We start from the raw sequence: 25,576 nt of genomic DNA, 5'->3' as shown, positions 1-25,576 counted from the left end.
TTATGTGTGTTGACTGAAGCTCTTGATCATGTGAGCATGCTTCTATGCATTAAGTTGATTCGAAGTTCAAAGTAGTTTTATTATAAAAGTACATATATGTCACCCTATAGAACCCTGAGATCCATTTTCTTGTGGGCATACTTAATCGATCTATAGAATAATAGAATCAATGAGAGACTGCCCAACTTTGGCATTCAACCAGAGTGCAAAAGACAACAAATTGTGCAAATACCAAAAGAAAGTAATATAATAATAATAATAATAAATAAATATGCAATAAATATTGAGAATACGAGATGAAGAATCATTGAAGGTGAGTCCATAAGTTGTGAGAATAATGATGGGGCAAGTGAAGTTGAGTGAAGTTATCCCATTTGGTTCAAGAGACTGATGGTTGAAGAATAATAACTGTTCCTGAATCAGGTGGTGTGAGCCCTGAAGCTCCTGTACCTTCTTCCTGACAGCAGCAGTGAGGAGAGCGTGTTCTAGGTAGTGAGGGTTCCTGATGATGGATGCTGCCTTTCTGCGGCAGCGTTTCATATAGATGTGCTCAAGGGTGGGGAGGACTTTGCCTCTGATGGACTAAGCTGCATCCACTACTTTTCGTAGGATTTTCTGTTCAAGGGCATTGGTCTTTCCATACCAGGCTGTCTTGCAGCCAGCCAATATATTCTCCACTACACATCGAAAGAAGTTTGTCAAAGTTTTCGATGTCATGTGGAATCCACGCAAACTCCTAAGGAAGTAAAGGTGCTGCTGGACCTTCTTCGTAATTGCACTTACGCGCTTGGCCCAGGACAGGTCCTCTGAAATAATAATGCTGACTTGGTGCCACATGATTGACTGATTAGATATTTGCATTTACAAACAGGTGTACCTAACAAAGTGGCTACTGAGTGTAAAGTTCAAAGTTCAAAGTAAATTTTATGATCAGAGTGCATATATGTCACCCTGAGATTCATTTTCCTGTGGGCATACTCAGCAAATCTACCAAATAGTAATTATAACAGAATCAATGAAAGATCAAGTAGAGTGCAGAAGACAGCAAACTATGCAAATGCAAATATAAATAAATAGCAGTAAATGACAACAACATGAAATAACAAGGTAAAAGTGTAAATACTGGTTGTGTGAACATCTTAATGAATGGCAAGTGAGCGTAGTTATCCCCTTTTGTTCAAGAGCCTGATGGTTATAGGGTAGTAACTGTTCTTGAACCTGGTGTGTGGAAGTACTGAGGCTCTTGCAGCGTCTACCTGATGGCAGCAGCGAGAAAAGAGCATGGCCTGGGTGGTGAGGATCTCTGATGATGGATGCTGCTTTCCTATGATAGGGTTTCATGCAGATGTGCTCAATAGTTAGGAGGGCTTTAGCCGTGATGTACTAGACATCCTCATCCTCGTGCAGGATACCCTAAAGGTTAACCACCAAGTTGGATCGGCAGTAAGGAAAGCGAATGCTATGTTGGCATTCATTTCAAGAGGAATAGTGTATAAGAGTAAGGAGGTGTTGATGAGGTTCTATGGGGCACTGGTGAGACTGCATTTTGAATACTGTGTGCAGTTTTGGGCCCTCTATCTTTGAAGGGATGTACTGATGTTGAAGAGAGTTCAGAGAAGATTTACGAGGACGATTCCTGGAATGCAGGGGCTAACATATGAGGAGCGTTTGTCGGCTCTTGGACTGTATTCATTAGAGTATAGAAGAATGAGAGGGGATCTCATAGAAACATTTTGAATGTCGAAAGGGTTGGACAGAGGAGATGTGGAAAGGCTGTTTCCCTTGGTGGGTGAGTCCAGGACAAGAGGCCACAGTCTTAGAATTAGAGGGTACCCATTTAAAACAGAGGTGAGGAGAATTTTTTTTAGCCAGAGGGTCATGGACTCATGGAATTCATTGCCACATACAGCTGTGGAGGCCCGATCATTGAAGGTGATTAAGGAGATTGATAGGTATCTAATTAGTCAGGGTATCAAGGGATATGGGAAAAAAGCCGGAAATTGGAACTAGATGGGAGAATAGTTTAGCTCATGGTGGAGTGGTGGAGCAGACTCGATGGGCTGAATGGCCTACTTCTGCTCCTTTGTCTTGTGATCTTGTGGGAAGCTACTACATTTGCAGGATTTTCTGTTCAAGTAAGTACTCCAAAAAGAGACCAAAAGGTTATGTACTGTTCGAAAACCAATTTCCCCCGGGATTAATAAAGTATGACTATGACTATGAGTTCATGGTCCTTGCAGAGTATGATGATGGAAGGGGAAGAAGCTGTTTGTAAAATATTGAATGTGTGTCTTCAGGCATCGGTATCTGCTCTCTGATGATACCAATGAGAAAAGGGCATGTCCTGGATGGTGAGGATTGTTAATCATGGATGCCACTTCCTTGAGGCATCACCTATTGAGAAGGTTGTTGATGGTGGGGAGGCCAATGCCCCTGGTGGAGCTGGCTAAGTTTAAAACCCTCTGCAGCTTTTTCCAGTCATGTGCATATGCACCTCGATACCGGATTGTAATGTAACTGGTCTGTAGGAATCTGCTAGAGTCTTTGGTGGCATGCCAAATCTCCTCAAACTCCTGATGAAATATAGCTGCTGGCATGCTTTCTTCATAATTGCATCAATATGTTGGGCCCATGATAGATCTTCAGAGATTTTGGCAGCCAGGAACACTAAGTTGCTCTCACTTTCTACTGCTGGCCCTTTGATGAGAGCTGGTATATGCTCTCCGTTCTGAAGTCCACAGTCACTTCATTGTTCTTGCAAATGCTGAGTGCAAGTCTATTGTTGCAACAGCACTCAATCAGCTGACCTATCTCACTCCTGCACATCTCCTTGCCACCATCTGAGATTCTGCCAACAACAGTTGTGTCAATGGTACATTTGAGCTGTGCCTAGCCACACATTCATAAGTGTACAAAGAGTAGAGCAGTGGGCTAAGCCCATATTCTTGATATGCGCCAGTGTTGATTTTCAGCAAGGAGATGACGACCTCTTGTGATTTTCAAAGTCTCTTTTAAGATGTCTTTCAACGCAAATTCCAACATATTCCCTACAATTGATCTCAACTGTTTCATCTCTCCCTTTCCTGAACAACGTTGCACTGAATCTAAAGGTAAAGTACTGTAGATGCCAAAAATTCAAAGTGAAACAGAAAATACTGAAGATACTCAGCAGGTTAGCAAAATCTGTGGAGAGGGGAACCAATGTAATGTTTTGGGTCAATGACTTTCCTTAAAATGGTTGTATTTAATCTTTGAATTCATAGGGACCATTTTAGATTACAGGAAATTCTTGAAATTCAGTCCGCAAGCTAATAATTCATATTATGGTACTGAATGTTATTAAGTTATTGATCATTCAAAATACCAATATCAAATAACCCACGTTCTTCTCAATGATGTCCTGAGATATCCACTTATTGAATGTGTTGACTTCTTGTTTGGTGCACCTATGATTAATTTGCTAATTTTACTGATGACCATGAATAGACTGTTCAATTAAATGATTTGACTGTGCATCTCAGCTGTACCATGTCTCCTGCACAACCAGTATTTACAACTTCCAGTGTGATTCTAGCTCCAATGGTAATGTTAGGTTTGTTCTTCTGATTTAGATATTTCAAAGACAAGTATGATATCTAGATGAGATTAGAATGAGGTTTTTGGCTCTGTTAGTACCTGGTCCATGAGGGCCCCTTTGATCCCCTCTTTGTGCTAATATGTGGGCATGTGGCCAGGTGGTTAAGGCATTGGACTAGCGACCTGAAGGTCGTGAGTTCGAGCCCCAGCCGAGGCAACGTGTTGTGCCCTTGAGCAAGGCACTTAATCACACATCGCTCTGCGACGACACTGGTGCCAAGCTGTATGGGTCCTAATGCCCTTCCCTTGGACAACATTGGTGTTGTGGAGAGGGGAGACTTGCAGCATGGGCAACTGCCGGTCTTCCATACAACCTTGCCCAGGCCTGCGCCCTGGAGAGTGAAGACCTTCCAGGTGCAGATCCATGGTCTCGCAAGACTAACGGATGCCTTTACCATGTGCTAATATTCAATTTCCTTCTCAGCTCCACAGCAAATGCAGAAAGGGAGGGTTATGCTAGACACCAAGAGCTTAATTCTACAGAATATCTAGAAGAGCATAAGAAGTGTAGAAGCGACATTTAGATAACAAAGAATCAGAATCAAAAGCAGATTTAATATCATCGGCATATGTCATGAACTTTGTTGTCTTTGCAGCAGCAGTAAAATGCTCTGCATAATAATAGCAAACACGCGAATTACAGTAAGTACTGTGTGTATAATAAAATAGTTAATTAAGCAGTGCAGAAGTAAAACTAAAATGGTAGTGAGGTAGTGTTCATGGGTTCAATATTCATTCAGAAATCGATGGCAGAGGGGAAGAAGTGGTTCCTGAATCACTGAATGTGTGCCTTCAGGCTCCTATATATCCTTCCTGATAGTAACAAAGAGACAGGGCATGTGTTGGGTTATGGGGATCCTTAATGATGGATGACGTGTTTTTGGGGCATCGCTCTTTGAAGATGTCCTGGATAATACAGAGAACAGCTATGAGATAAAAATATTGGCACATAAAATCAAAGAAAATCCAAGGATATTCTTTATGGGCATCAGAAACAAAATGTTGTCTTTGAGTTGGAGACCAAAAGATAAAATATATGTATGTGGAGCTGCAGGATTTGAATGAATTGTTAATGAATATTAAATAACTGTCTTCATCAAAGGAGGGGTGATGTATCTGTTGTGAAGAAGAGTCGTTTCATGTATTTCGGGAGGTGCAACAGGATAAGTGAATACAAAATCAATGTGAGGACACTGAGTAATATGGAGGAAAAGAGTGACAGTGGGATGTTTGTCTACAGATCTTTGAAGACAGCAAGGCAGATCAAGCCCAACAGTCTGAAAGCATGCACCACCAGGCTCAAAGGTAACTTCTATCCCAATGTTATAGGACTATTAAATAGTTCCCCAAACACAAGAAATTCTGTGGATGCTGGAAATCCAAAGCCACAGACTCCAAATGCCGGAGGAACTCAGCAGGTCAGGCAGCATCCATGGAAATGAACAAACAGTCGATGTTTTGACCCCTGACCCTACTTCAGCACAAGAAAGAAAGGGGGAAGATGCCGGAATAAAAAGCTGGGGAAGGGAAGGAAGGTAGCTAGAAGATGACAGACAAAGTCAGGTGAATGGAAAGTTAAAGGGCTGGAGATGGAGGAATCTGATAGGGGAGGAGAAATGGAAGGAGGAGGGGCACCATGGGGAGGTGATAGGTGGGTGAGAAGAGGTAAGTGGCTAGAATGGGGAATACAAGAAGAGGGGAAGGGGAGGGAATTTTTTTTTTTACCAGGAGGCGAAATCAATAGTTTCCCTAGTTCCGTCATTTGACTCTTGACCTCACAATCTATCTTGTCATGATCTTGCACCTTACTGTATACCTGCAATGGGGCAGCTCGGTAGCATCGCTGTTACTGCAACGCTCTACAGTGCTAGCGAACAACAATCAGGGATCAATTTCCACTGCTGTCTGTAAGGAGTTTGTACATTCTCCCAGTGACTATGTGGGTTTTGCCTGGGTGCTCTGTTTTCCTCCCACAATCCAAAGATGTATGGTTAGAATTAGGGTAATTGAGTTGTGGACATGTTATGTTGGTGTCAGAACTGTGGTGAAACTTGCAGGCTGCCCCAAGTACAATCCTTGGACTGTGTTGATCATTGACGCAAATGTTGCATTTCATTGTATGCTTTGATGTTTCCGTGTTCATACTGATCTTATCTTTCTCTATGACTGTTTCACTTTATTATGTATTGTTATTGTTTGCCTTGCTCTAGCTCAATGCACAATGCAGTGATCTGATCTGTGTGTAAACAGCATGAAATATAAGCTTTTCATTGTATCTTGGTACACGTATGTCAATAATAAACCAATTCCAATTCCGATAAAAGACGAAGGATATGAATGTCTTGGAAGAAGTGCAGAGGTGATTTCCTGGGATGAAGCCAAAGTTATATCTTTGAGGAAAGATTGGATAGGCTGAGGTGAGGCTTATTTCAAGTTGAAGTTCAATTATTTTGTCATTCTAACATACACGTGTACACAGTTAAATGAAACATTGTTCCTGTGGGACCAAGGTGCAGAACACAGTACATTTACTCATACACAGCACATATAGTTATGATACAACACATTTTGGTACTTGTTTGTAGGGCTGTTCGTTGAGCCTAGAGATTAGGTCACTTCACAAACGTTCTGCCACCAGTTGAGGTGATGTCATCAGTGCGCGATTGAGTTTTGTTCAACTGGGACCAAGGGGTGAACCACAGACACCCAAGGAACCAACCCTCACGACTACCAATAACCAGAGATACAAGCCAGCAGAGATCACTCACCTGTTTGGTTGTCTGCAACCCAGTGGAGACTAACAGCCAGTGAGATAGCCAACTGATCAGAACCACAAATCAGACCAATATAAACATGAGCCCTCTGCAGGAACAATATTCAGTTGCACACTGATAATGTCAACTTGACTGGTGACAAAACGTTTGTGACCTAACCTTTAGGCTTGATGAACAACCCTACAAACAAGCAGCCAAACCAAGCTACCAATCTTCTCTTTCATTTCAAACATATAGGTACGATAAAGCACAATACCACCACAAAATAATATTAGCACAAGTCCTGAGTGGTGTGGCCTAACGATTGATGGTGCATGAGATGTTGTCCTGGAGCCATGTTTCTCTAAGAATAAGCACATAACAGTTCCTTATCTCACACTGGTTCAGTTGCAGACAAGAGTAATCCAGTTTGTTTTCTAGGAGCAAACATTCAAGAGCAATTGAAAATTATGAGAAGTTTACACAGAATATATAGGAGGGAACTATTTCCTTTGGCAAATGGGTCAGATTTTATGGTGCTTAGACTTAAAATAATTGGAACAAAATTAATTGGGGAGATGATAAAAAAAATCTGAGGTTACTGAAGAGGGAAGTCTGGAACCTACTGCCTGAAAGGATAGTTAATAAAGAAATCTTCATCACATCTAAGCATAACTTGACTGTATATATGAAGACCTATGATCTCTAGTATTGGAAGGTAGAATTCAGATGAGTAGCCCTTTTCTGATCATCACTGACACAACTTGCCAAATGGCCTCCATGACCCTATAGTTTGATAAAGTTAACAGAAAGATCACTTTTAGTCATAGAGGCAGGTTCACAAATTACAGAAAAGGGGCCCTTTGGCTCACCATGTGTTTGCTGACAAAACTTATTTCTTTTACCAACAATTGAAACACAGCTTTCAAGACTTAGCAATTCATGTGAATATCCAGGTACTTACCAAGTGTGTGAGATTTTTGTTTTGAGAAATGTTAATTTTTAGAATAAATATTAGCCAAAGTACCAGGAGATCACTGCTCTTTTTTTGATGAATTGCTCTGGGTTATTTTATATCCCTGAAGAGAGCATTTTAGAATCTAAGTTTAATGTTTCAGCAATGACCATGCATTACTTTCTAAGGGTCAGCTCATTTCTTTTAATGTTCTGAATTTGTGGAGTGGGATTTGAACTCACAACCTTCTGACTGAGATGAGAAGTTCCACAGAAATTGTTAGTCTTTACGTAGTAACTGGATGCAAATAAAACTCTTGTTAAGTATTATCAAATGTGATTTGTCCCTCAAGCCATTTCTTGATGGTAGACTTCCTCAAAAGGTGGACGTGGCTGTATACATTCACTGAGCTATGCCTATCTATTTAGCAATTGAACTAATATAATGTTTTCCTCGTTTTTCTTGATGTAGCACTGCCCACTTATAACTAATGGAACTGACTAAGAGACAAAAGGATACACACCAAGCCTTGGTATCTATCTCCCAGTGAAACAGCAGAAATAATTGTGTCTGAGAAATGAGCTGGCATTTAGTGGTTATCATCAGCGAGGGGAGAACCATTTTCCAGGATCGGAAATGCTAATCATCAATCTCCTAGCGCATGAAATGTCTCTGTTTAACAGCTGATAGAGCGTCTCCAAAGGCTTTTTTTTTGCTCTTTGTTTAAAATGACATATAATGGGACTTGCCTTATCAGCGCCTTTAAATGCATTTTCTATGCTTTATTCCCACGAGGGGATTAGTCCCGTCTAATAAATATACGCTGGATTGATTTTGAGCTCAGGATAATTTAATCCATCAATATAACATTAAATGAATATGCAAAGGACCTCTTTGAGGATGAAAAACAGAAAGGAATATTCTTATTAATTTAAAATGGATTTGAGAAATGGAAAGAAGCCTTTGCTATTAGTATCTGCCACTAGACTTAACCTCTGTGTATTGCTACCTCGTAAATTCAGTACTTCATTTAAATGTACCCACATGTATTCTTGGCCACTTAAAGCAGCTTAGAGTTATCAGAAGTAGAGTTATTCCAGTGTGCTTTCTAATCCAGCGCATCCCAGCTAGTCTGTATTGTTTCATCTACGCACAAATAGATTAACAAACATTATGATCAAGGCATTTTGTAAATAACTGTACAGACTACAAAACTGAAATAGCATAACATAATTAGAGCTTTTTGATTGTTTATTTAAATAATTTAAGATTATCAAAGATCTGCCACCCTAACATCTTGAAAGTGAATGATATCAAATAAATCCCTTTTAATATGGGATAAATAAAGGATGTTCTGTGGAGTTCTCTGTAATAGGATTTATATTCCGTAAGTGGTGCCCTACAAAATCATAAAATGATAAAGTCTCACATATGAATTATGATTAGTTTCTTGAATGGAAACAAAATTCAGAATATCAGGAGTTGTACACACAAAATGCTAGAGGAACTCAGCAGGTCAGGCAGTATCTATGGAGAGAAATAAAGAATTGATGTTTCTGATGAAGGGTCTCAGCCTCAAACATCAACTCTTTATTCCTCTCCATAGATGTTACACGATCTGCTGAGTTCTTCTGGCATTTTGTGTGTGCTTCTCCGGATTTATGTCTTGCGTTCATAATTTCTTGATGGATGTGAGGTATTCTGTTTATAAAACTCCAATGGAATGTTTGATTTAAGAACTTACTTACTGCCCATTATGCTGCTGGTGCTTAGGGCAGTAATGAAAGCTTTCTTCATTGCTGTTTCCATAACAATTTTTTTTGACCAAAGTCGGGATTGTTAACTCTGTGCTGAGCTCCTGATCCTGGAGGACCTGTGGACCACTCTTAGTCTGGCCTCTACCTTTTTACCTGTACGGCATCTGGACGCTGTGATTTTTCCCCATTTTTCTTTACCAAACTGCTCAAGCTTTGTCAGATTGCACGCTGATCATGAGTGAACAGCCCTTTTCAAGTCCAGCCACAAATTCTCAATTGGATTGAGGTCCAGACTCTGACTTGGCCACTCCAGGACATTAACTTTGATGTTCTTAAGCCATTCCTGTGTAGTTTTGGCTTTATATTTGGGGTCATTGTCTTGCTGAAAAGCAAATCTCCCAAGATGCAGTTCTTTTGTACACTGTATCAAGTTTTCCTCCAGAATTTCCTTATATTTTTCTGCATTCATTTTACCCTCTACCTTCACAAGTCTTCCAGAGCCTGCTGCAGTGATGCATCCCCACAGCATGGTGCAGCTACCAAGATGCTTCAAGGTAGGGATGAATTGAATTTGAATTAAATTGAGTTGGCTTTATTAGTTACATCCTTCAAATACATGAGTAAAAATCTTTACGTTACCTCCCCGTTCAGATGTGCAATGTGCAATTATAGTAATTTATGATAAATATTATGTACAACAGGATAGTCAATATAACATAGAATACAGTAGCATCAGCATGAGTTAATCAGTCTGATGGCCTGGTGGAAGAAGCTGTCCCGGAGTCTGTTGGTCTTGGCTTTTATGCTGTGGTACCGTTTCCCGGATAGTAGCAGCTGGAACAGTTTGTGGTTGGGGATGATGTATTTTTGATGATGTGTGGTGTTTGGCTTACGCCAAACAAAGTGTTTAGTCTGATGGCCAAAAAGCTCAATTTTAGTTTAATCAGACCATAGAACTTCTTCCAGCTGACTACAGAGTCTCCCACATGCCTTCTGGCAAACTCTAGCTGAGATTTCATGTGAGTTTTTTTCAACAGTGGCTTTCTCTTTGTTGCTTTCCCATAAAGCTGCGACTGGTGAAGCACCAGGGCAACAGTTGTTGTATGCGCAATCCCTCCCATCTCAGCTACTGAAGCTTATAACACCTCCAGAGTTGTCATACGTCTCTTGGTGGCCTCCCTCACTAGTCCCCTTCTTGCACGGTCACTCAGTTTTTGAGGACAGCCTGTTCTAGGCAGATTTACAGCTGTGACATATTCTTTCCATTTCTTGATGATTGACTTAACTGTACTCCAAGAGATTTTCAGTGACTTGAAAATTTTCTTGTATCCATCTCCTGATCTGTGCTTTTCAATAACCTTTTCGTGGAGTTGCTTGGAGCATTCTTTGGTCTTCATGGTGTAGTTTTTGCCAGGATATTGACTCACCAGCAGTTGGATCTTTCAGATACAGGTGTATTTTTACTGTAATCAGTTGAAACAACTTGACTGCACACAGATCTCCAAAAACAAATGTCCATTTAACTAATTATGTGACTTTGAAAACCATTTGGTTGCACCAGTAATGATTTGGTGCGTTGTATTAAAGGGGGAGGGGCTGATATGAATACTTAAGCAATCAATTATTTTGTGTTTTGTATTTGTATTTTGCCTGATGCCGGCCCCCTAGGCCTGAGTCAATGTAATTGTAGTAGTAGATGTATTTGTAATTAATTTAGATCACTTTGTAGAGATCTGTTTTCAATCTGACACGAATCTTTTTCTGTTGTCCAGTGTCAAAGAAGCCAAATTAAATCCAGAGTGACTCAATGTTGTAAAACAGTAAAAACATGAAAACTTTATAATTATCATGGAAAAGGATAGAATCAAAGAGGACAGGAAAATTTTTAATTGGGGAAAGGCAAATTATGAGGCTATAAGGCTAGAACTTGTGGGTGTGAATTGGGATGATGTTTTTGCAGGGAAATGTACTATGGACATGTGGTCGATGTTTAGAGATCTCTTGCGGGATGTAAGGGATAAACTTGTCCCGGTGAGGAAGATAAAGAATGGTAGGGTGAAGGAACCATGGGTGACAAGTGAGGTGGAAAATCTAGTCAGGAGGAAGAAGGCAGCATACATGAGGTTTAGGAAGCAAGGATCAGCTGGGTCTATTGAGGAATATAGGGAAGCAAGAAAGGAGCTTAAGAAGGGGCTGAGAAGAGCAAGAAGAGGGCATGAGAAGGCCTTAGCGGGTAGGGTAAAGGAAAACCCCAAGGCATTCCTCAATTATGTGAAGAAAAAAAGGATGACAGGAGTGAAGGTAGGACCGATTAGAGATAAAGGTGGGAAGATGTGCCTGGAGGCTGTGGAAGTGAGCGAGGTCCTCAATGAATACTTCTCTTTGGTATTCACCAATGAGAGGGAACTTGATGATGGTGAGGACAATATGAGTGAGGTTGATGTTCTGGAGCATGCTGATATTAAGGGAGAGGAGGTGTTGGAGTTATTAAAATACATTAGGACAGATAAGTCCCCGGGGCCTGACAGAATATTCCCCAGGCTGCTCCATGAGGCGAGAGAAGAGATTGCTGAGCCTCTGGCTAGGATCTTTATATCCTCGTTGTCCACGGGAATGGTACCGGAGGATTAGAGGGAGGCGAATGTTGTTCCCTTGTTCAAAAAAGGTAGTAGGGATAGTCCGGGTAATTATAGACCAGTGAGCCTTACGTCTGTGGTGGGAAAGCTGTTGGAAAAGATTCTTAGAGATAGGATCTATAGGCATTTAGAGAATCATGGTCTGATCAGGGACAGTCAGCATGGCTTTGTGAAGGGCAGATCGTGTCTAACAAGCCTGATAGAGTTCTTTGAGGAGGTGACCAGGCATATAGATGAGGGTAGTGCAGTGGATGTGATCTATATGGATTTTAGTAAGGCATTTGACAAAGTTCCACATGGTAGGCTTATTCAGAAAGTTAGAAGGCATGGGATTCAGGGAAGTTTGGCCAGGTGGATTCAGAATTGGCTTGCCTGCAGAAGGCAGAGGGTCGTGGTGGAGGGAGTACATTCAGATTGGAGGATTGTGACTAGTGGTGTCCCACAAGTATCTGTTCTGGGACCTCTACTTTTTGTGATTTTTATTAACGACCTGGATGTGGAGGTAGAAGGGTGGGTTGGCAAGTTTGCAGACGACACAAAGGTTGGTGGTGTTGTAGATAGTGTAGAGGATTGTCAAAGATTGCAGAGAGACATTGATAGGATGCAGAAGTGGGCTGAGAAGTGGCAGATGGAGTTCAACCCGGAGAAGTGTGAGGTGGTACACTTTGGAAGGACAAACTCCAAGGCAGAGTACAAAGTAAATGGCAGGATACTTGGTATTGTGGAGGAGCAGAGGGATCTCGGGGTACATGTCCACAGATCCCTGAAAGTTGCCTCACAGGTAGATAGGGTAGTTAAGAAAGCTTATGGGGTGTTAGTTTTCATAAGTCGAGGGATAGAGTTTAAGAGTCGCGATGTAATGATGCAGCTCTATAAAACTCTGGTTAGGCCACACTTGGAGTATTGTGTCCGGTTCTGGTCACCTCACTATAGGAAGGATGTGGAAGCATTGGAAAGGGTACAGAGGAGATTTACCAGGATGCTGCCTGGTTTAGAAAGTATGCATTATGATCAGAGATTAAGGGAGCTAGGGCTTTACTCTTTGGAGAGAAGGAGGATGAGAGGAGACATGATAGAGGTGTACAAGATAATAAGAGGAATAGATAGAGTGGATAGCCAGCGCCTCTTCCCCAGGGCACCACTGCTCAATACAAGAGGACATGGCTTTAAGGTAAGGAGTGGGAAGTTCAAGGGGGATATTAGAGGAAGGTTTTTTTACTCAGAGAGTGGTTGTGCGTGGAATGCACTGCCTGAGTCAGTGGTGGAGGCTGATACACTAGTGAAGTTTAAGAGATTACTAGACGGGTATATGGAGGAATCTAAGTTGGGGGCTTATATGGGAGGCAGGGTTTGAGGGTCAGCACAACATTGTGGGTCGAAGGGCCTGTATTGTGCTGTACTATTCTATGTTCTATGTTCCATGGGGACGGGGGTGAATACTTTTTACAGGTACTGTAGCTCTCCAGGTCATTGAGGCACGCACGCTTCCAAACCCTCTGACAAGGTTGTGGTCCTCTTGGAGGTTAATTTAAGAAGTAATTTCATTAATGGTTTTGGAAGATTCTTTTCTCACCAGCTGCACTAGCAGGAATTGGCACGAGTTAACTCCGCAGTGTACGTTCAATGTGACTTTTCAGTTGCAAGTGAATTTCCAGACCCATATTCTTTCAGAAATGAACAATAAGATATTGATATGAAGGGTTTTTATAATGAAAAGCAGACCATGGATCTAACATGGAAACCAATGATTAAAAGTTATCTACCCCGACTACTATTACAAGCGTTGAAAAACATGCTTTTCCCAGATGGGGTAGTAACAGTTAATTATGACTAGTGCTGACAATTTTCTAAATTAATCCTTTCCTTTACTTGTGGAACTTTGTTCATATTACTGGCTGGGTAACATTCATCACTATAATTTGAGGTACAACTTTTAAAATGAGGATATCATGGTAAAATGAAGCACTGATGATAGATGACTCTTCCAGGTAAGCTTGAAGTTCATGCACATGACTCCATCAGCAAATTGAAATACTTTCTCAACTCAGACATACTTCACTACTTCTGCACTGTTTGATGTATTTGGTTCAAGGAGCTTTATTAATGAGAACTTGACATTGAGCCATGTAAAATGATATTGGGGCAGATGACCAATATGTTTGGTCAAAAGATGAGAGTTTAAGCTACAGAAGAATTTTTAAAAATGGATTTCGAAACTAAAGTGCTGTTCAACTGTGTATTCATCGATGAACGCATAACTAATAAATAATTGAGAGCTGTTACAAGTTAGAAAACCATCAGCAGAGATTTGCAGCACGGTTTTATGGTTAAATATGTATTTGCACATGTGCCTGCATTTGTTCCTCCTTTCTCTTCATTCCCAAAGATACATTGAAGAATATTGACTTTTTAACCAGATTTGTCTTTGCCTCCTTTGTTCTGTCTCTTGTTTTGTCCTGGCTCTTCTATCTTTCTTTGCTCTTCTGTTTTTCTTTATCGTCTTCTGTTTTTTTTTGTGTTTTTTTCTCTTTCTGGATACACAGAAGGAAAATTGATTTATTACTGTCACATATATGGAGGTACTGTGAAAAACGTCTTGCATACTGTTCATATGCATCAAATCATTATACAGTGCCTTGATGTAGTACAGGGTTAAATAATAACAATGCAGAATGAAATTCAACAGCCACAGAGAAAGTGCAGTGCAGGTAACAAATAGGTGCAAGGTCAGAATGAGATAGATTGTACAGTCAAGAGCCCATCTTTTTGTGGCAGGGAACCATTCAACAGTCTTATAAAAGTGTGATAGAAGCTGTCATTGAGCCTGGTGGAACATGAATTTAAGCTTGTTGTGCATTTTTTAATACTTCAATAATATTTGAGTAAATTTGTTAATATATTGTTTGATTAAGCACTTTGTTGTTTACATAAATCATTATGGGTTATATGTAGAAGTATGTGAATGGCATCCATCATCACGCCACCACACCATATGTGAGCACCTCACTGCAGTAAAAACTAAACATATGTGAGCTATCTACAGCCCCATATTTTCTTTCGATTAATTTTATCTTTTTGAGTTGCACAACATAATGATGAGTACTTTAAAATGGACCCAAGATGAAGCACAGTACATTATTAATCTTGCGGGGGTGGGGGTGGGACGGGGGAGAGACATTGGAGTTAAAAAAAATCACAGCATATATTTTTCTTTGGAAATGCAGGAGACATTTAAGTTTAAAAAAAGGCAGAAAATGGAGAAAATTCACATGTTTATAATCAATCAGTTCCAGACGATAATAATAAGATAGAAAAAACACAGAAGTTGCTGGCTGCATTGGAAAGATAGAAGCATTTGATTGCACAACAGATAACTAGTTATTGTATACCGAACAAATGGAGCAGTATTTTGAAGCAACTGAAATAGCCAATGAGAAGCAAGTGCCAGTTTTGTTGAGCATAATAGGTGGAAAAGCATACAGTTTGCTTCAACATTTTTTAGATTATGAGAACACGCAGTCCTCGTTTATTGTCATTTAGAAATGCATGCATGTATTAAGAAATGATACAATGTTCCTCCAGAATGATATCACAGAAAAACAGGACAAATTAAAGGCTAACACTGACAGAACCACATAATTATATGATATAGTTACAGCAGTGCAAAGCAATACCATAATTTGATAAAGAGCAGACCATGGGCACGGTAAAAAAAAGTCTCAAAGTCCCGATTGACTCCCAAGTCCCCGATAGCAGGCGGCAAAAGGGAGAAACTCCCTGCCATAAACCTCCAGGCACCGACAACTGCCGATGCATTGGAAGCACCTGACCACAGCTGACACTGAGTCCATCCATCCTAAAACTTCGAGCCTCCAACCAGCCCCTCCGATACAGCCTCCTGAGTGCCATCCTCTGCCGAGCGCCTTCGACCTCACCTCGGCCACCGAAACAAGCCAAGCCGAGGATTCGAGGCTTTCTCCTCTGGAGATTCTGGATCACACAGTAGCAGCAGCAGCAAAGCAGGCATTTCAGAAGTTTCTCCAGATGTTCCTCCATACTCTCACATCTGTCTCCATCAAATCAGAATTGTGCACGGTACCCTACTAACAGGTCCAACCAAACCTGCTGAAGTAAGCTTTGCTGATATCATGAAAGTAATGAAGGAACATTTAGAACTGAAAGTATTGTTGATTGCAGAATGCTTTAGGTTCCATTAGTGGAATCAAAAGAAAGGGGAGTCCATTTTAGCTTACAAGGCTGAATTAAAGAGATTGTCCAAGAATTGTCAGTTCAGTGATGGGCTTGATGTTTAGTTTGTGGAATCTTACAAGAAAGCATCCAAAACCAGCTCTGAACTGAAGCAGAACTCACATTTAAAAGAGCAGTTGAAATCACTGTATCAATGGAAAGAGCAACCAGGGATGCAAATGAGTTGAAATCAGGAATGAAAGTGAGCGTAAACAAAATAGCAACATCTAAAAAGAAAACAACCTGGCTGAACAAATTGTGCTACCATTGTGGCAGGGGTTCACATACACCAGACCAAGGCAGGTTCAAAGGCGGAACTTGCAGAGTGCAATAGAGCTTTGTCCAGTGGCCAATCGGTATCTGGGATTGATCAGTAATAGGAAATTAAAGGAAGGCAGGGGCAAATGCAGTGGCAGTCATCTGAGTGGACAGAGTCAGAGTGGTGATTTTGAGGCTTTAGCTCTTCGACGCTTCAGCAAAGAGAGGCTTCACTCAGAGAAAGCAAAGGAAAGAAAACCTCAAGTTTTTCTGTTCTCTTTATATCTGCTCAGCTAGGGGCAGAATAGTGAAATGTTCCTCTTGCAGGATGTAGGAAGGCAGGGAGACCTCCAGTCTCCCTGATGACTACAACTGCGAGAAGTGCATCCAGCTGCAGCTTCTACCAACTGCGTTAAGGAATTAGAGCTGGAAATGAATGAAGTCAGGATCATTCAGGAGGCTGAAGGGGTGATAGGTAGGACATATAGAGAGGTAGTTATACCTAAGGTGCAGGACACAGGAAACTGAATGACAGTCAGGAAGGGGAAAGGGGCTAAGGTGCCAGGGCTGAGTACCCCTGTGGTCATCCCCTTCAACACTATGGATACTATTGGCTGGAGGGCGGGGGCGGGGGTGACCTAACAGAGGAAAGTCACAGCGGTCAGGTCCCTGGCACTGAGCCTGCCTCTAAGACTCAGCAGGGAAGTGGGGAGAAGAGGCATGCTGTGGTGATAGGAGGGATGCATTAGTTAGGGGAACGGACAGAAGGTTCTGTGGGCGAGAACAAGATTTCCAGATTGTATGTTGCCTCCTGGGTGCCAGAGTCTGGGATATCTTGGATCGAGTCCTCAGAATTCTTAAATGGGAGGATGAACAGCAGATGTTGTGGTCCATGCAGGTACCAATGACAAATCCAGAATAGCTGATCCACAAGTGGGCTCAACCATCAGATACTCTAAAAAGCCACCTCAAAGGCACTCTGGAAATTCCTCCTCCTGGAATCCAGAACCAACCCGATTTTCCCAATCTACCTGCATGAAGTACCCCATGGCTATTCTAACATTGTAACATTTTCTATCTTAGTTGTAATTTGTAGGCCACATCTTTACTACTGTTTGGGGGTCTGTATACAGTTCCCATCAGAGTCTTCTTACCCCTGCAGTTCCTTAGCTCTATCCACCAGTGATTCAACATCTTCTGACCTTGCAGTATATCACCTCTTTCTAATGATTTGATTTAATTTTTTTACCAACAGAGCAATGCCACCCACTCTGCATTCCTGCAAGGAGCCAGAATTTATTGGAGAGCTTAAGGTAAAAGAACCCTGTGGGGAAGTGATCATAATATGATTGAGTTCGCCATGAAATTTGAGAAGGAGAAGCTAAAGTCAGATTTATCAGTATTACAGTGGAGAAAAAGGAATTACAGAGGCATGAGAAAGGAGTTGGCCAGAATTGATTGGAAAAGAACACTGGTAGGGATGACAGCAGAGCAGCAATGGCTGGAATTTCTGGAAGAAATTCAGAAGGTACAGGATATAACATGAAATGAATTGAACAGAATTGACTTTATTATTTACATCCTTCATGTACATGAGGAGTAAAAATATGTTACCTTTCCATCTAAATGTGCAATCTGCAATTTATAGTAATTTATAATAAATAGTATGTACAACGGGACAGTCAATATAACATAGAAATATAATTGTATCAGCATGAATTAATCAGTCTGATGTCCTGGTGGAAGAAGCTGTCCCGGAGCCTGTTGGTCCTAGCTTTAATGCTTCGGTACCGTTTCCCAGAAGGTGGCAGCTGGAACAGTTTGTGGTTGGGGTGACTTGGGTCCCCAGTGATCCTTTAGGTCCTTTTTGCACATCTGTCTTTGTAAATGTTCTGAATAGTGAGAAGTTCACATATACAGATGCGCTGGGCTGTCCGCACCACTCTCTGCAGAGTCCTGCGATTGAGGGAAGTACAGTTCTCATACCAGGCAGTGATGCAGCCAGTCAGGATGCTCTCAATTGTGCCTCTGTAGGAAGTTCTTAGGATTTGGGGCCCATACCAAACTTCCGCAACGATCTGAGGTGAAAGAGGTGCTGTTGTGCCTTTTTCACCACACAGCCGGTATGTCCAGACCACATGAGCTCCTTGGTGCTGTTTATGCCAAGGAACTTAAAGCTGTTCACCCTCTCAACCCCGGATCCATTGATGTCAATAGGGGTTAGCCTGCTCCATTCCTCCTGTAGTCCACAACCAGCTCCTTTGTTTTTGTGACATTGAGGGAGAGGTTGTTTTCTTGATACCATTGTGTCAGGGTGATGACTTCTTCTCTGTAGGCTGCCTCATTATTATTTGAGATTAGGCCAATGTGTAGTATCGTCAGCAAATTTAATTAGCAGATTGGAGCTGTGAGTGGCGTCACAGTCATGGGTATACAGAGATTAAAGGAGGGGGCTTAGGACACAGTCCTGAGGGAAACCTATGCTGAGGGTCAGAGGGGCAGAGGTGAGGGAGCCCACTCTTACCACCTGCTAACGATCTGACAGGAGGTCCAGGATCCAGCTGCACAAGGCAGGGTGAAGGCCGAGGTCTCTGAGCTTCTTGTCGAGCCTGGAGGGAATTATGTTGTTGAATGCTGAACTGTAGTCCAAGAACAGCATTCTCACAACAGCATCCTTCTTCTCCAGATGTGTAAGGATGGTGTGTATTGCTGTGGCTATTGCATTTCAAAGCATTTGCTTATTATTGAGGTAAGTTCGACAGGACGCCAGTCGTTCGGACATGTTGCCTTGGTCTTTTTAGATACAGGGACAATGGTGGATGTTTTGAAGTGGGAGGGCACTTTACACTGGGAGCGGGAGAGATTAAAAATGTCTGTAAACACACCAGCCAGTTGTGCCGTGCACGCTCTGAGAACCCGCCCTGGGATGCCGTCCAGTCCAGAGGCCTTGCGACTGTCCACGCATTGGAAACACCTGCTACTTGGACCTCAGAGATGACTAAGCTACAGGTCGCATCAGCTGTAAGTCTCCTCAGGGGCTTAGTGTTGGCGACATCAAATCGAGCGTAAAAGGGTTTTAGCTCATCTGGGAGAGAGGCAGCGATGTTAGAAACTCCACTACGTTTTGCTTTGAAGTCTGCGATGGTGTGCAGACTTTGCCATAAGCTGTGTGTGTTGCTGGTGGAGAGTTGTGTCTGGATCTTGTCCCTGTGTTGTTGCTTTGCTGCCTTAATGACTTTGCGCAGATTGTAGCTGCATTTCTTGAGTTCCTGTTGGTCACCGGCAATATAAGCTCTATGTCGTGTGGTTAGTGCTGCTCGCACGGAACCGTTGACCCAGGGTTTCTGGTTTGGATAGACCCTGACTAATTTCTGGAGGACAACTTCCTTGGGGCTCTTCCGGATGAAACTCATGACCCCTTCTGTGAACTCGGGGACATCCTCATCATGGAAGACATTCCAGCTGACATAATCAAAGCAGTCCTGTAGCATGGAGACCGATTGGTCAGACCAACAGTGGACGGTTTTAACTATGGCCGCCTCTTGTTTCAGCTTCTGCCTGTTAATTGGCAGCAGCAAGATGGAGGAGTGATTCGATTTTCCAAACGGCAGGCGAAGGAGCGCTTTGTAAGTGTTGCGGAACGGTGAGTAGCAGTGATCAAGTATGCTATCTCCCCGTGTGCTCACCTGGATGTGTTGACAAAAGTTCGGAGAGGCTTTAGTCAGTGACGCTCTATAAAGTCTTTGGTGATGATGAAGGCAGCCTCTGGGTCTGCAGTCTCTAGAGTGCTGATGGTCTTGCACAGCTCCTTGAGAGCCAGGTCAGTATCAACCTGCGATGGAATATACACAGCAGTGATAATAACAGCCATGAATTCCTGGGCAGCCAGAAAGATCTACACAGCAGCACAAGGTATTCCAGATACGGGGAATAAAAGGTTTTGAGGGCATGCACATCACCCCAAAGAGGAAGAAGTATTCTAAAAGAAAGATGACATAAGCATGGCTAACAAAAGAAGTCAAGGCCAATGTAAAAGCGAAAGAGAGGCCATATAGTAGAGCAAAAATTAGTGGAAAGTTAGAGGATTGGAAGCTTTCAAATACCAATTGAAGGCAACCGAAAAAGTCATTAAGAAGGTAGAAATGGAATAGGAAAGTAAGCTAGCCAATAGTATTAAAGAAGATACCAAAAGTTTCTTCTGATACGTAGAGTGTAAAAGAGAGGTGAGAGTGTTTTCTAGTGGTCCGATATCCAATGCTGGAGAGGTAGTAACGGGGAACAAGGAAATGGCAGACAAACTGAATAAGTATTTTGCATCAGTCTTCACTGTGAAGGACACTAGCAGTATGGTGGATGTTCCAAGTGTCAGGGGCATGAAGTGTGTGAAGTTACCACAACTAGAGAGAAGGTTCTCGGGAAACTGAAAGGTCTGAAGGTTGATAAGTCACCTGGACCAGATGGTATACACCCCAGAGTTCTGAAAGAGGTGGCAGAAGAGATCATGGAGGTACTAGTAGTGATCTTTCAAATATCACTAGATTCTGGAAAGGTTCTGCTGGAGTGGAAAATTGCAAAAGTCACTCCACTTTTCAAGAAAGGAGAGAGGCAGAAGAAAGGAAATTGTAGGCCAGTTAGCCTGACCCCAGTGGATAGGAAGATGTTGGAGTCAATTGTTAAGGATGAGGTCCAAGGTAATTGGAGGCACATGATATAATAGGCCATAGTCAGCATGGTTTCCTCAAGGGAAAATCTTGCCTGACAAATCTGTTGGAATTCATTGAAGAAATGATGAGCAGGATAGACAAAGGAGAGTCGTTGATGTTGTGTACTTGGATTTTCAGAAGGCCTTTAACAAGGTGCCACACTAGGCTGCTTAACAAGTAACGAGCCCATGGTATTACAAGAAAGACTGTTGCATGGATAAAACAGTGCCTGATTGGCAGGAAGCAAAGAGTGGAAATAAAGGGAGTCTTTTTTAGCTGGCTACCAGAGACTAGTGGTTTTCCATAGAGGGCTGTATTGGGACCAATTATTTTTATGTTATTTGTCAATGATCTGGATGATGAAATTGATGGCTTTATTGCAAAGTTTGCAGAGGATATGAAGCTAGATAGAGGGGTAGGTTGTTTTGAAGAAGTAGGGAGGCTACTGAAGGACTTAGCACAGATTAGGAGAATGGGCAAATAAATAGCAGATGGAATTCAGTGTTGGGAAGTGTATGATCATGCACTTTGGAGAAAGGAAATAAAGGGTAGACTATTTTCTAAAAGGGGAGTAAATTCAAAAATCTGAATCACAGAAGGACATGGGAGTCCTTGTGCAGGATTCCCTAAAGGTTAGTTTGCTGGTTGAATCTGTGGTGAGGAAGGCAAATGTGATGTTAGCATTCATTTCAAGAGGACTGGAATATAAAAGCGAGGATGTAATGTTGAGACTTTATAGAGCACTAGTGAGGCCTCATGGAGTAGTGTGAGCTGTCTTGGGCTTCCTATTTTTGAAAAGGTGTGCTGAAACTGGGAAACATTTAAAGGAGATTAATGAAAATTGAATGACGAAAATATGAAGAGCATTTGATGGCTTTGGGCTTATATTCACTACAATTCAGAAATATGAGGGGTGACCTCATTGAAACCTATCAAATGGTGATAGAGTGGATGTGGAGAGTATGTTTCCTATGGTGGGAGAGTCTAAGACCAGAGAATACAGAACAGAGGAGTGTCCTTTTAGAATGGAGATGAGGAACTTCTTTAGCCAGAGAGTGATGCACCTGTGGAATTTTTTGCTACAGGCAACTGTGGAGGCCAAGCCTCTATGTATATTTAAGGCAGAGGTTGATAGATTCTTAATTGTTCAGGGCATGAAGGGATACGGGAAGAAGGCAAGAGATGGGGGCTGAGAGGAAAATTGGATCAGCCATGATGAAATGGCCAAAGGGCCCAATTCAGCTCCTATATCTTATAGTCTTATGGTCTAGATTGCAATAAAGTAGGACACATACAAAGAGAAAAAGATAAGTCAAGTTGCAATTTCAAATAGAGTATTAGTCTGCACATGTTGATTAAAAAACCTGAAAATGATTAGAGTGACACAGGACTATGTAGCCTTGATATTTACTATGTGAAATTTGAAGTAAATTGTGGTAAATTATCACCGCAAACAACGAAGAGGCGAGCGAAGATGAAGTGAATTTGAGAGATATACCCTGCTGGTGCATTGTAAAATCGATGCACTTGGAGTTGGAGCCTTGCTGGTTGGAGTATATGATTTGGGGAGGAAAAGGCAAGGCAGTGGAGTTCTGATCCCTGTTCAACTCACCTGGGTGCGAGGGTGGTTCACTCTAAGCACGAAGCCGATTTGGAGAGGTTGAGAACGGCTTTTTCTGCAGTGAAAGCAGGTCTGAAGCAAGTTGCTGGGCAGTGTGTTCTAGGCATGGAGCAATTCACCACGTGGCCTAGGTCCTAATGTGAGGCATGATCCACTGTTCGGACCATTTAAATGCTGGCCCAGATAGACTGGAAAGACAGGATGACGAGAGTTAGGCAAGGTAGGATCTCTCTGGGAGCAGAGCTGATTTGGAGAGGTTGAGAATGCTTCTTCAGCAGCGAAATCTAGGCCCTGAGTGATTCACCGTGCTAGAGCCCGGATCCTATTGCGAGGTACGATCCACTATTCAGACAAATTAAACGCCAACCCGGATAGACTAAGGGCTCCTTTCCCTGTGATGCTGAGGATGTGTGACTGGCCCTGGCTGGCGTGCTTCGTGCTTGCAAACTTTGCGGCAATTTTCCCCACTAATATGATGAACTGAATACCAAGGCTTTGGGCCTACTCTGGGCCGCTCTGGGTATTTCAATTTAAGGACTCAATTTGGTTCGGAATGCTGTTGTTGTTGCTCGCTTCTATTGTTTGCATAATTTGTGTTTTTCTTCTCTTTCTCAGTGTGCATTGGGGGTTGGTCTTTATTTTTTAAAATTTGGTTCTTTTAGGTTTCTTGCTTTGTGGCTGCTTGTAAGCAAACAAATCTCAAGGTTGTATAATTTATACATTCTTTGATAATGAATGTACTTTGAATCCTTTGAAAACGAACAAGAGACAAGTAATATGGCTTACACCAGAAGTGAATGGCAAATTAATTAAAATGGAATTGGATTCTAGCTTGGCTGTTTAAGTCATTCCATAAAATGAGTTTGAATGGCATTTCAAAGGTACTGAACTGAAGCCTGCAAATATCTAACTAAGACCTTATACTGGATAAAAGGTAACTCCTGTGGGACTGACATTCATAACAGTGAAATACAGCACCAATAAGCAACATTGGGCTTGTATGTGGTAAAAACAGAACTCAATGCCCAGTTCTCTTGCTTTGCCGACATTCAGGAAAGTTTGTTGTCATGACGCCATGTCACTAAGCTATTTTGTTTTCCTTCCCGTACTCTGACATATTGTTGTTTGAGGAATGGCCCACTACGGTGGGATATTCAGCAAGCTTGTTGTTGGAGTTATATGCTGATGTTTTGTGTGATTGTAGTGATGGCAGGCTGCAAAGGAATGGAGATTGGGAGAAAAACTATTTCCTCAAGAATTCTTTTCTAACAACCTTCCCACCATTTCCTGCCCTTCCAAATATTCTCACCATAGTTTTTACATCTTCTCCATGGAACTACGCATGCAGCCCTTGCAACTTTGGCCAAACCCCCCACACGTGTACCACAAGCACTCACACATCTTTCATTCTTCCCTGCTTTTCCTCAGGAGGCTGCTGGAAGTTTCATGACATCTTTTCAGGTTTATCTAGACATCCTTTATCGTAAGACCTTGGAGCAGATAGCCACACCAAGCTTGTCATTTGGCCCATTTTGTTTGCTGGCCATAAGACATAGGAGCAGAATTAGGCCATTTGGCCCACGGGTTCGCTGTGCTATTCCATCATGGCTGATTTAATATCTCTCTCAACCCCATTCTCCTACCTCCTCTGTGTAATATTTGATAACCTTATTAATCAAGAACCCGGCAACCTCTGCTTAGGTATACCGAATGAGTTGGCCTCCGCTGCCACCCACTGTGTATCAATGAATTTCACAGATTCATCACCCTCTGGCTACAGAAATTTCCCCCTCATCTCTATTCCAAATAGAGGTCCTTCTATTCTGAGGCTGTGCCCTTTAATCCTCGACTCTTCCACTGTTAGAAACATCCTCGGCATGTCCACTCTATCTAGGCCTTTCAATATTTGATTGGTTTCAATGAGATCCCTTCCCATTTTTCTAACAGCTATACGGAACCCATTTACCAACACTTATTCCAGTTCTCTTTCTACAGACGTGTCTTGATCTGAGTATTTCCACCATTTTCTGTTTTTACCTCAGCCTTCTATACCATGGAATTCTGAATGCTTTTCTAAATACCTCTCAAATATTATGAGAGTTGTCAAGTTCAGACAAGACAAGTCTTTTCTCATGTGGAAAACAATGGTGAGGTACAGGTACAATGAAAATAGTTGCTTGTGGTACATAGATTTAGAAAACACATAGAACACAAATTATACAGTACATAAATTGTACGAGGCAATAAAGAACAAAAAAGACTGCTAAGTAGGATATTAGTGCAAAAAAGAAACAATAATCAGAGATAAGCCCATGTAAGAAGTGGTCCATAGTGTTCCATTGTTGAGGCAGGGTTAGGATGAGGTGAAGCCATTGTACCTCTCTTTACCACCACCTCTGACAGTGAATTCCAGATTACATCCGTCCTCTGGGGTGACAAAAATTCTTCTTCAAATCCCATGTAAATCTCCTGCCCTATGTGCTCTTTATAAGCACTTCTTCTAATGGAAGAAGCTTATCACTATCTACCCACTCTATGCCCTTGGTAATTTTTTATATTGCTCTGGTCTCCACTTAGCCTCCTTCATTCCACGAAGAACACACTCAGTCCAAACTCATGGCTGAGATGCTCCACCCCAGGCCACATCCTGTTGAATCTCTTCTGCAGCACCTTCGGCTACTGCTTCAGAGATCCTAGGGCACCATTTTCCTTTTGTTCTTCAGCACCTCCTCGGGTTCCACCATTCATTGTGAATAGAACTTCCAAAATGCATCTTTTTTCAGGATTTTTCACCTGATGGGTGAAGGGTAATAACTGTTCCTAAACCTGGTGGCGTGGAACCTAAGATTCTTGTACCTCCTGCCCAAGGCCTGAATGGTGAGAGTCCTTAATGATGGATGCTGCTTTCTTGTGGCAATGTTCTTTGTTGATGTGCTCAGTGAAGGACAGCTTATACCACAGTCGAGCATTTTTACCATAATTTGTTACAAATAGCTATTATTAAGTGAA

Source organism: Mobula birostris, chromosome 19, assembly GCF_030028105.1.
Source record: "Mobula birostris isolate sMobBir1 chromosome 19, sMobBir1.hap1, whole genome shotgun sequence".
Lineage (NCBI taxonomy): Eukaryota > Metazoa > Chordata > Chondrichthyes > Myliobatiformes > Myliobatidae > Mobula > Mobula birostris.
Note: the sequence above shows the minus strand (reverse complement) of the source record.